We start from the raw sequence: 13344 nt of genomic DNA, 5'->3' as shown, positions 1-13344 counted from the left end.
ATCATCCAATTTGTGAGGATGACGATATTTTTGCTTCCAAAGTCGATGATATAACTAGTAATTATGCGCATTTGTATGATGTCTTGCCTAATGGATATGTTATTATTAATGATCATTCTATACACATACATGACATTATATCCATTAAAATTGATGCATTCAATCTTGGTACAATGAAAAATCCTAGAGAAATCTCTATCTCAAGCAGTCTTACCCCTGAGGTAAGAAAGAGTGTTGAACAAAGTCAGTCTTCGCGTGGTCTTACGACGATATGCCCGACAAAATATAAACTCTGGAGACTTAGGCCATAATGGGAATCATTAGTATAAAACGAAGTGAGAAACTATTTTAGGCGAAGTTTCTACAAGTAGTCCAATACCTAGAATGGCTGGCGAACATAGTACCAGTACCAAAGAAAGACAGTCGTATCGGGTAATTCTATTTGGGTTGAAAAACACAGGCGCCACTTACTAGAGGATGGCCAGGACCGTTGTTTATGACATGATCCACAAAGAGGTCGAGGTCTACGTAGATGACATGATGGTAAAATCAAACATGAAGAAGGTCACTAGGAAGCTCTTGACGAATTTCTAGCAAAAGACGAACGTTATAACCTGAGGCTCATCCCCTAGAAATGCATCTTCGGAGTGACAGAAGGAAAGCTGATAAAACACGTCGTTGGCAAGCACGAAATCAATATCGACCTAGACTAAGTCAAAGCCATTAGAGAAATGCTAGTACCAAAGACAGAATAGGAGGTGAGAGGATTCATCGTAAGATTACAGTACATCAGTCGATTCATCGCAAATTTGCTCAAGAAAGATCAACCAGTGGAAAGGAATGACCAATACCAAAAGGCATTCGACATGATAAGAGAATAACTGATCAACACTCTAGTCTTGAGACCTCCAAAGAGTGGAAAGCCACTATATTTATACATGGCCATGCAGACAAATTCCATAGGGACAATGATGGCAAAAGAAGATGCATTTGGCGTCAAACACGCTATCTATCACTTAAGCAAAATGTTGTTGCCTTACGAAGCAAAATATTCACTGGTGGAGAAGATGTGTTTGGCACTCATCTGGACTACCGAAAAGCTCTGACACTACTATCAGTCCAATCTAGTCCAAGTGACGTCAAAAATTGATCCACTCAAACACCTTTATGAAGCTCCCAGTCTGGCCGGAAAGTTGGCAAAATGGCTTATTCTACTGACAGAATTCAATATCAAGTACGTCCATAAGAAGGTAATGAAAGACAGAGCAGTGGCCGAATTTCTAGCACAACATCCAGTAAAGGGTGACGAACCCTAGGATCTTAATTGTCCCGAGAAAGGATTAGCATCCATTACAGTCCAAGGTTGGACGATGTACTTTGACGGAGCAGTCAATCAGAAAGGAGCCGGACTAGGTGTTCTCCTGATCACACATGAAGGAGAACACATACCACTAGCAAAGAAGCTTGACTTCGAGTTAACTAACAACATGGCCGAATATGAATCCTGCATCTTTATGCTGGAAGCAGTGAAGGTTGTAAACGTGAAAGACGTATAGATTTACGGAGGTTCCATGTTGGTAGTTTATCAAGTCAAAGGAGAATGGAAAGTCGGGGAAGAAAGGCCGAAACCCTACCATGACCAGTTGACTAGATTCGAAAATTGCACAATCTTTTACCTTCCAAGGGAAGAAAATCAACAGGCGGACGCCTTGGATACTTTAATGTCTGTATGGGACAATCCCAAACAAAAAAGATCAGACCTCTAGTCATGGTGTGATACGACTATCCTATCAGAACGAACAAGTGATGAACATACAATTTGGAACGGAAGAGAAACCATGGTTCTATGATGTTCATTGGTTCATAGAAGAAAGAGAATACCCAAAAGACGCGAATTGAAATGATAAATACAGTGTGAGGGTTTTCTCCAAAAGTTTTCTTTCCCATGCGGAAGTGCTATACAGAAGATCCACCAAAAGAGTGTTGCTCAGATGTGTAACTCAAACGGAAGTAGGGGGCATCATGGAAGAAGTACATGTAGGACTGTGCGGCCCTCATATGAAGGGTTATGTCCTGGAAAACAAAATCATCCGTCAAGGATACTACTGGCCGAAAATAGAGAAAGATTGCATTAAAATGGTTAGACGCTGCATAAAATGCCAGATGTATGAAAATATCCAGCATGTTCCACAAAGTGAATGGACTAGCCTATCAGCGCCATGACCATCATTGGTGAGATAAGGCCAACACCATCAAACGGGCACAAATACATAATAGTGGCCATAAACTACTTCACCAAGTGGGTCAAAGCGAAATTTTACACCGACAGTGGATCCAAATAAAGGGCCCAATTTATCGAGGAATTCCTAATCTATAGATACGGAGTGCCACATCACGTGGTAACCGATAATGGGGTCCAATTACATAAACATACCGTTAAGCTCCTAAAAGAGTATGAGATTGAGCATCACAAATCGTCCCATAGGACAAACGTCCCAAAGCATTTTTATTGCAAATTGTTATATTCGTTTGTTGGGTTTTGAATGAGTTGAGAGGATTTAGTTTTTTTATTTTTGAATTAAAAATAAAGTTAAGAGTATTTAGGTAATAATAGAGGTGGTGGCTAGTAATTTAGGGGCGGGGTTCAGTGTAATGAAAATTTAAATTTAAATATTAAATAATACTAAAAAAAATTAAATTTATAAGTGAGTAAAACGTTTAAATATTCTAGAAATATAAAAATAAATGGCCGTGATAAAAAGAAATCAACTTTTTATACTCTTCATTAACCGACACGTAGAATTATAGGACATTAAAAGAAATGATGTTTTAATTAAGAAAGATACATAAGATCTTAATGGGATGTGACAAAAAGGTCATCATATCAATAGGATATATAATATTATACCTTTTAATAGCTTATGGTCATTCATGACATTAACAAAGACTAAACACGCCAATTATATACTAATGTTTCAGTATTTCTAAGGGTGAGGATATGGTTGTTAGATCATGATTGGTAGTTCAACTTACTCATGTTTAATAATAATAACAATAATAATAATAATAACAATAATAATCAAATTTAAGTTCTTATTAGTTAAAAAGAACATTAATGTTTATTATACAAATGAAGAAAATCCTTCCAGAAGAATCGGTGCATGCTAAGAAGAAACATGACAATTTGAATTGATATATAAAGCCATATTATGTTAAATTATAATTTATAAGCCAAATTTCCACATATAGACTATGTTTTGCTTTCTTTTAGACTATGTTTTACTCTAAGTTAGGTCTTTTGCTTTCTAAGTTAGGTCTTTTGCTTTCTTTTAGACTATGTTTTACTCGCAGCGTCTAATACACGTGGAATAATTCGGTAAATTATATAGTAGCTATATTTTTATTTTTTAAGAAGTGTTTACACCGGCCCAGGAAATTACTGGATAAAGTTTCATGTGGGCTTATTAGGGATTCAGGCCCAACGAAAAGTCTTTTTATTATTGCTTTTTCTATTTTATAGGAATTTGTAGCTCATTAGGAGTGATTTTCTATTAGAGTCTTAGTCTTAGTTGAATTAGGAGTCTTGATTATGAGGAGATATAAATAGCTCAGAGCTTCATTATTTTTGTATCAACAAATCAATCAATCAAAAACCAAGTCCAGTGCTTTTTATCTCGCAATCTCCGGATTGTTTTAATTTAGAAGTAGTTTTCGGTATTAATCTCGCCCGAGTTCATAGCTCCCAGATTATTACTTTTAGATCACGTGGTTAAGTGTTTTTAACCAAATAAGCCATGTGAATATCTACATAGGTTCGTTAAAGTATCAAATCTCAAACTGATCCCGATTATAAATTCAAAGATTCGAGTCCGGAATATTTCCAGGCGAACATCTTTAGGCGACTCCACTGGGGACCAGTTTATGGTTAGCACAAAAACAGACTTTAAGGACGATTCCAGGCACGCTCGGTCTATACGCCGACGACAGCTGAAGGAAGGTGACATAGTAGACGAATCTGATTCGGATAGATCTGAAACCATGGCCAAGGACAAACAGGTGAACCAATCAAACAAGGTGCCGAATACAACGGATACCGAGGGGAACCTGTCTAAGGACAAGAATGACGACGCGACCGATGATACAATGGATTACTCACGTCAGCTTCCTCCTTCTCGCCCATCTTTATCACAGGCCGATTTCTCGGCCATGAGGGGCGAGATAGCACAGGAGAACAAGCAGATGTTCGATGGTGCTATGCATCAAATGTCCGAAGTAATGAGGAACATCATGGCCGACCAAACGTCGGTCCAAAGGCAGATCCAAGGAAACTTGGACGGCCTCAACAAGGCGATGGAGAACCTGGGGCGATTATTTTCCGAGCAATCCACTGTCGATCAGGGTTACAGGAGGGCCGAACAGAACCAAACACCGAACCGTTTTGGTCATCCAGGTGGTTCGGCCGAACAACAACCCAACAAGATGGGATATACATATGGTTCCGTCAAACTCTTAACAAGGAATGAGGCCGAGTTCGCAGGAAGGGCCGATCACCCGGGGGCGAGCTCTTCAAGTCCTCAAGGCGAAACCAGACCACAAGGAGCAGCTACCGGAGCCAACACCCAAGAGCCTAACATGGGCGAGCGAACATTCTCAGAAGGGGGCGATCCAAATATATATAACCAAGGGTAGCTCGTAGACATGCTAGAAAGACTCGGGGTAGACTTGAGACCTATGCCTCGACCATTCTACATGAAGCCGTATCCAGACTGGATCGACAAGTTATACCCTTTCCCGAGGGGTTATAAAGTGCCTGAATTCAGTCTATTTTCAGGCGAGGAGAAGGGGCAATCGGTGGTTGAACATGTCGCCCGGTTCTCGGCTCAATGTGGCGAAGCGGCGGCTCATGATTTTTGGAAGTTCCGGCTGTTCGCCAGCTCTTTGACAAAAATGGCGTTCACATGGTATTCCAGACTTTCGCCGAATTCAGTGGATATGTGGAAAGACCTCGAAATCCTTTTCCATGAGGAATTTTACAGGGCACCACCTGATGTCACCCTGGCCGACCTCGCCCGTATCTCGCACCTACCAAGCGAATCGGCAGAGAAGTATATCGGCCGGTTCAGAAACCTCAGGACTAGGTGCTCCACCAAAATGTCTGAGGCCGATTGCGTTCCGATGGTGGTGAGAGGTATGAGCTTCGCCATGAGGGAGCACTTCGAGGGCCATAGGTTTCGTGACTTGTTCGAACTAACGAACAGGGTGACGAGCTACGAGAGACTCCTCCAAGAAAAGGAGCAGAGGAGGGGCGCATCTAAGGGAACCTACTACAAAGACCAGCTAGACGTAGCCGTTGTGTCCGACAGCGAGGATAGTGGTTCCGAAGATGAAGTCAACATGGCCAAATTTTTGGGAACAAAGCCCCTAGAATGTTCGGCCTTGAGGAAGCCTGGTTTTGTTAAGAAAAATAAAACCGCGGTGGTACAGAAAGAGTACTCGTTCGATCTAACCAAAGCCAACGACATATTTGATGCATTGTTTAAGGATGGACAGATCGCCCTAAGCGAGGGACACGTAATCCCGCCATTAGAGGAACTGGTCGGCAAGGATTATTGCAAGTATCACAACTCGTGGAGACACAGCACGAACAACTGTGTAAACTTTAGAAATGTGATCCAAAAGGCGATCAACGAGGGAAAACTTCTGTTTCCAACAAAGAAAGAGGCCGATGTAAAATACGTTTCTATTAACACTGTTCGGCCCCACTTTGATAGCTTCCTAGAGCAAGGGCAAATACAAAGCAAGTGGAACCCTAGAAGGCCCAAGCCTAGAGTGGAGACCGATGGTTCAAAGTGGCGAGGCAACAGAGGAAGATCTCAGCAACAGAAGAGGAAGCACCACAGCTCGCCCACGGCTGATATGACTTGCCCATCATGCAGTACGTGTTTCAAGGTCAAGGGAGACGAAAACATGAGGGAACATCCCAAGACCTTTAAACCAAAATCGCCTACGGAGCAGTGGCAGAGGCATGAGCCACAGCGGAGGTCTAGCACCAACGTATTTAAAAGGGTATTTCGGCCAATGGAGGAGACCCCTCGTATGACAAAAACCCAGAAGAGGCGAATGCAAAGGCTGCGACAAGAGTCGCGGGCGAATCACGGCGCAGAATCGACTCCCAAAGAAAAGCAAAGAAACAGACCTATAGCTGAGAGATTGGGGGTAAGGACCCAGGCCGATATAGGTACTAAGTCGCCTGAACGGCGAAATACCAAGGTCAGGAAGATATGGGTACCAAAGTCTGAGAAACGAGTGGGTGATCTGGCCGACACGACAACGGTTCACAAAGATGACGAAGATTCCAACGGCAAACCGTCTTACAAAGACGTACTCGTGTCGCACCAGGGTGGCCAGTTGAAAGCGAGATTGCCCAAAGACCGCGAGGTCATTGTTTCGCACAAGAAGGGAGTGCTAAAAACTTGGGTCCCGGTGGTAAGGGACGAATACGGAGTAAAGGTGGTCACACTCCCCGACTCATACAAAAGTAAGCCCGGACAAAAGGCGACGTTGGAAGGCGACATCATCGTTCCGGAAGGAGACAGCGCCGACAGTACAGCGGTAGTATCCCTTAGCAAACCTCCAACGAGGATGACAAGGCACATTCGGCCAATGTACATCAAGGCCGATTTGAACGGGGTATCAATCAACAGGGTCCTTATCGATAACGGGGCTGGCGTTAACATACTACCAGCGAAAATGCTCAAAAAACTGGGCATAACGCGGGATCAGCTTAACCCGACTGATGTTTACATGACTGACTTCGCAGGAGGCGAAACGCCGGCCGAGGGGTACATCACCCTCCGAATCAAGGTCGGGCGAGTAGAAACCGAAGAAGGATTTTTTGTGGTCAATGCCCGTAGCAACTACAACATCTTACTCGGCCGAGATTGGATACACTCCGACATGTGTATACCATCGACCATGCATCAAATGCTCTTCATATGGCGAGATGACGGCGAGGCCGAAGTTGTGCAGGGCGACCCCAACCCCTTCGGCGAAGACCATAACGTGCTCGAAGCACGTTTATATGACGAGGAAGTACGCAACATACAATCCCTTAGTTCAAAAGGAGAGACAAGTGTTCCTCGCCTGCTTGTTAACTCAGATCGGCCAGTATCAGTGACCCTCGGGGGCAAAGGCCGATCCACCATCCTCAAAAATTCACAATGATAGCACGACATAAAGAATTGAAGGAGAAGATTAGGCAGTTAGCCTCGCTGTATGACATTACATCGGCCGAATGCATCTACGAGGACCAAGATCAAGACCCAATAGGATCGCTGCGAGTTGGGGACATACGATTGGTAACCGGGAAGCTGGAAGATGATCCCCTCGAAGTTAATTTGGGGACAGATGAATCGCCTAAGCCTATATATATCAACGCAGGACTGGACAAGGGATTCAGAGGACAACTGATCGCCCTACTCATTGAGTTCCGCGATTGTTTTGCTTGGTCGTATGATGAGATGCCGGGCCTTGATCCTGATATCGCTGAGTATAAGCTTCCATTGAAAAGTGGTTTTCGGCCATTTCGGCAACCTCCCCGGCGAATGTCCAGGGAAGTGGATACCGTCATCCAGGACGAAATTAAGCGGCTGGAAGATGCTAAGTTTATTCGGGAAGCTCAGTACACTGAATGGCTCTCTAACATCGTACCAGTGATGAAGAAAAACGGAAAGCTAAGAGTATGCGTGGATTTTTGGAACCTCAACCTGGCCACACCTAAGGACGAATACCCGATGCCGGTGGCCGATATGCTAATAGACAGGGCAGCAGGACACACGATACTCAGTTTCCTCGACGTACACTCTGGGTACAACCAAGTTCCAATCAGCAAAGAGGACATCTCCAAAACAGCCTTCCGATGTCCCGGGCCGATCGGAGCATACGAATGGGTCGTGATGCCTTTCGGCTTAAAAAACGCGGGGGCAACATATCAGAGGGCGATGAACAAGATGTTCAGAGGCCTGGACTGCCTAGAAGTTTACATCGACGACGTCGTAATCAAATCAAATACCGGCGAAGTCCATCCGGCCGACCTTAGGAAAGGTTTCGAACGTATACGACGTAATGGGTTGAAGATGAATCCCCTAAAATGCACATTTGGTGTTTCGGCTGGAAACTTCTTGGGTTTTTTGGTTCACCAGCGGGGAGTAGAAATAGACAAGAACAAAGCCAAGGCGATCATCGATGCTGAACCACCCAAAACCAAGAAGCAGCTCCAGATGCTCATCGGTCAAATTAATTTCCTCAGGAGATTCATAGCAAACACAACAGGCCGACTTCGCAGCTGGAGTGTTTTGCTAAGAGGAAAAGAGACCGATGAATGGATATGGACGGACGAACAACAGGGGGTGTTTGACGATTTAAAAGGGTACTTGGCAAAACCTCCGGTTATGACCCCTCCAAAGCCGAATAAGCCATTATTACTGTACCTATCGGCTGCACACGAATCCCTAGGATGTATGCTCGCCCAAGAGAACGATGGGGTCAAAAGAGCAGTCTACTATCTGAGCCGAGGACTGACGGACACAGAAATTTGCTATACCGACATAGAAAAAATGTGTCTATGCATGTACTTCACATGTTGCAAGCTGCGATACTATATGTTGCCAGTCGTAGTGTACGTATTGTCCCAGACCGATATCATTAAGTACATCTTATCAAAACCATACCTAAGGAATCGGATTGGGAAATGGGCGATTGCGATGTCCGAGTTTACATTGGTGTATGTTCCCCAAAGAGCAGTGAAAGGACAAGTGTTGGCAGATTTCTTGGCCGATCACCCTGGTATTACCCTCAAGGAAGAAACAGTCATGTTCTGCGACATCGCCATATGGGAGATGTTGTTCGACGGGTCCAGGACAAGCCAGGGGGCAGGCGCTGGAGTACACAGCATCACGCCCTTGGGGGCATCCTACCAGTTGTCATTCAGACTCCAGTTCGAATGCACCAACAATTAGGCAGAATATGAGGCCCTCATATTCGGTTTCGAGATTTTAGCCGAGCTAGGGGCAAAGGCGATCAGCGTAAAAGGGGATTCTTTGCTAGTCATTAAACAAGTGACAGGAGAATTCAAATGCGAGTCCGAGCTACTGGTAAGATATTGCAACAAGGCAAAGCACCTGATCGAAGGCTTTCAAGATGCGAGGATGGAATACACAGAGAGGGCCGACAATAATGTCGCGAATGACCTAGCCCAACACGGTAACAGGTACAAGGTAAACCTCCAGTTCCATGCGATAGAGAGGGACACGCCGAATCTCCACACTGGGGGCATCACTATCGACGAAAAGCAATTCTCCATCTACCAGCTGGATGTTACCCAAGATTGGAGGGCCGAGCTCCTGAAGTGGTTCGAAAAACCAGATCCCACGAATAGAAGGTTGAGAACTTTAGCCCTAAATTACATGGTGTTAGCCGGCGAATTATATAAGAAGGGCTTTGAAGGGCTACTCTTCAGATGTATCGGCCCAAAAGAGGCGATGCTTGCAATGGCCGAGGTACACGAAGGAATAGCGGGCGCTCACCAGGCGGGCCCCAGAATGAGGTGGCTTATCCATAAATACGGCTTTTATTGGCCGAAAATGGAACAAGATTGCATAAGATATGCCAAAGGTTGCGAAGCCTGTCAGAAATTCGGCCCGATACAGCACGTCCCGGCCGAAGACCTGCACTCCATCATCAAGCCATGGCCATTCAGAGGATGGGCAGTCGACCTAATAGGGAAGATATACCCTGTCTCGTCAGATGGTCACACTTTTGTAATTATAGCCACTTGCTATTTTACCAAATGGGTTGAAGCTAAGCCATTGAAATCACCGACGCAAGAAGTTGTAATCAAGTTTTTTAAAGAATACATCGTCCACCGACACGGGTTGCCTGAATCTATAACTACAGATCAAGGGACGATGTTTACGGGAGGAGACATAGTTTGGTGGGTTTCTCAGATGAAGATTAAAATGTTACATTCAACGCCATACTACGCCCAAGCCAACGGACAGGCCGAAGCCACGAACAAAGCTATCAAGCTTATAGTTCAAAAGATGATTGAAGAAAACCCGAGACAATGGCATGTGCTCTTATCAGAAGCAGTTTGGACGAATAGAACCAGCCAGAAGTCAGCCACCGGGACTTCGCCTTTCAGACTGGTGTGTGGTTATGATGCAATGTTGCCAATGGAGCTGACAGTCACGTCTACTCGCTGCAGATACCAGAGCGAATTGTCCAAAGACGATTACTTCGATAAAATGGTGATAGATTCTCTTGACCTTGACGAAGAACGTTTGACGGTGCTAGATCACATTGAAGCTCAGAAAAGAAGGGTCGAGAGAGCTTACAACAAACGGGTAAAACGAAATACATTTATGGTAGGCGATATAGTATGGAAGGCAGTCTTGCCTACCGGCCATAAAGATACTCGGCTTGGCAAATGGAGCCCGAATTGGGAAGGCCCCTTTAATGTGGTCAACAAGTTAACAGGCGGTGCTTACTTGTTGGCGAACATCGATGGAGAAGAACACGACAGGGCGATCAACGGCCAGTTTCTAAAAAAATACGTCCCTAGTTGTTGGGAGGGCGTAGACCGACGGTTGTTTGGAACCAACGAGGAATAGTTTTGTTCATAAACTACCTCCGAACATCCTGGAATGTTAAAATTCATGGAGTGCTCGGCGACATCATGTAAACGCCGATCATTTGGTAGTACCATAAATGTTTCGGCGGTTCACATTAGTTGAGTTTTTTCAACGGTTCCACCGTTTTTCTCAACATTTTGTAATTGTTTTTTATTAATAAATACCATTATATCGGACCAAATACGGACCGATGATATGAGAAGTAACAATCAAGCATTAACAGACATTCGCTATATGATAATAAAACTTTCGGCTCTCTGCCCGAATAAAATTATCAAAATCAGACAGATACGGCCCCAGGCCGATCAATAAGTACTGCGATTCAAAGTGTTACAAAATTATAAAAACAATAACATTGTTATGGACTTGGAAAAAAATTAAAAATGGCTGAAAATATCGCCAAGCTCACTACGAACTGTGCTGAAAGACTTTCGGGCTTCGTCCACCTTCGGCTTCATCTTGGTAAGGCTTTGTTTCAGCTCATTCCGGATTTTCTTCACACCGACCCCTTCGAGCAAACTTTTGTCCATAGCAGCTTCCAATTCGCCTATGCTCTTCTCTTCAGTCTCCAGCTCGAGCTTCAAGGCAGAAATTTTGTCATGCAGCTCCTTGGCGTGGTCCCGTACTGAAAGACTTTCGGGCTTCGTCCACCTTCGGCTTCATCTTGGTAAGGCTTTGTTTCAGCTCATTCCGGCTTTTCTTCACACCGACCCCTTCGAGCAAACTTTTGTCCATAGCAGCTTCCAATTCGCCTATGCTCTTCTCTTCAGTCTCCAGCTCGAGCTTCAAGGCAGAAATTTTGTCATGCAGCTCCTTGGCGTGGTCCCGGCGAGTGGTCAAGGTTGAAACGGCTGATTTCACGGAAGCCTTAAGCGTTTCCAGTTTCTCCCTCGCTTCGGCCTCCTGAAGGGTTAGTTGGTCATGGTCTGTCTGGATCTGCGTCGCCTCATCATAAATCTTTTGGAATGCAGGGAGCAACGCAGACAGCTTGACCATGGCACCACGAGCCTTCTCGTTTAGAATCTCTGGAGGAGCGTCGGCCAGGGCAGTCGCAGCTTTTTTGAGACGATCAAAGTCGTCAAGTGACTTGAAGATCGCCACACCTTGAGACTTTAAAGAGCCAACGACGTCCAGGTGATCGCCCCAGCTTTCAGAAGGCCCACTCGTCACTTCGGCCTGCACCTCACTCTCCGGCACAGGCATCTCTTCTTCCTCACTATCAGAATTGAGGAAGACCGCTTCTTTTGCTGCCAGGTCTTCATGCTTCGCCGGAGTATCATCCGGTATCTGCCATGTTTTGCCACAATAGAAGATTAGCTGATAGGGCTACTGTTAAGGCGATAATAAGCAAGAATAAGGTACCTTGGTTTTAGCAGCAAGACGAGCCGGGAGATTCACCAGGTCCGAACCAAGTGGCGAATGCAGAGTAGGGAGCGGAGAGAAGTTAAGCATTTGTGACACCGTCGGGGCAACTTCAGACGATGTCTTTTGAGAGGAGCGGTTTTCCGTCAGGGAGATGCCTTCGTCGCAAGTGTGATCGTCCCCTGTTTGGGTATCACCCCTTGAAGATGAATGAGCGCTCCTGGAAGGGCGATTTGTTTCAGGATCAGAAGGAGCGGGATCAAAAAGGCGAGACCCAGAAAGTTCAGCCTTCATTTTCTTCGGTTTCGGCTCCTTCTTGGACGATTTCTTGGACGCCGGACGTTTGCGTCGGGATTTCTTTGCTTCTGGCGGATCTTCGCCGTCCGTGTCATAAACATCTCCTTTGCCCACCTCGGCACGCCAACTGGAAAGCAGCAAGTTAGTATAAAATAAAGAAAACTTTCAAAGGCGAAATGATATCTTTGTTACCTGGTATTCTAGTGTAGCCATTTTTGATCAGTTCACTTATCGCCTCGACATCAGAGGGACATCTGATGTCAGTATAAGTGACCCCTTCGCTATTTATGATCGGCTGAGACTTTTTTACTCGTTTTTTAGGCAGTTTAATTGGATTAGGGGTGGACATGTTACACTTAGGAACTGGTGGACTCTTATATTTGAATTTAGGGCGAATATGGGCTAAGAAGAATTCATAAGAATAGGTCTTTTCATACTTATCTTTCCAAACTTTTTTCATTTTTTCGTTGAATTTAGTCCTAGCAATTCGCCTATGACGCTGCATTCTAAAGTTCATGCCTGGCCGATCTAATGGGTCATATTTAAATTTATAAAAACGTTCGAACCTAGAAATTTCAAAAAGATGGAATAGGTTACCTTCGAATTTTGGACGTTTCGGTGCCTGCAAAAGAAACAGATCTGCATGAGTTGGGTTTCTTGATAAAGGAGGTAAAGAAAAATTATGAAGAGAGAGGATTTCTTTTGGAGAGAGGTCGAAACACGATTCTACGACTGAAGCCCACCAGCAATCAAATTCAGGGGTACATTTTGGTGAGGTAGAAGGGCGAGAAATTTCTGATATGGGGGGGAGATAGGCTCTATTAAGGCGAGTTATGAATTGTAAATCGGCATAGTTTTCTAATGAAGGTCTGTAGGTCCCGCGATTATTGACGGAGATCAATAAAGGACAGGGAATTCCTTGGTTATAGCCGAATTGCCGAGCCACATAGTTAGGGCAGTATGCTTCTATACTACTGCGGTTGTATTCCAAACC

Source organism: Mercurialis annua, linkage group LG2 (assembly GCF_937616625.2).
Source record: "Mercurialis annua linkage group LG2, ddMerAnnu1.2, whole genome shotgun sequence".
Lineage (NCBI taxonomy): Eukaryota > Viridiplantae > Streptophyta > Magnoliopsida > Malpighiales > Euphorbiaceae > Mercurialis > Mercurialis annua.
The sequence above is the reverse complement of the archived record's forward strand: the minus strand, read 5'-3'. Positions refer to the sequence as shown.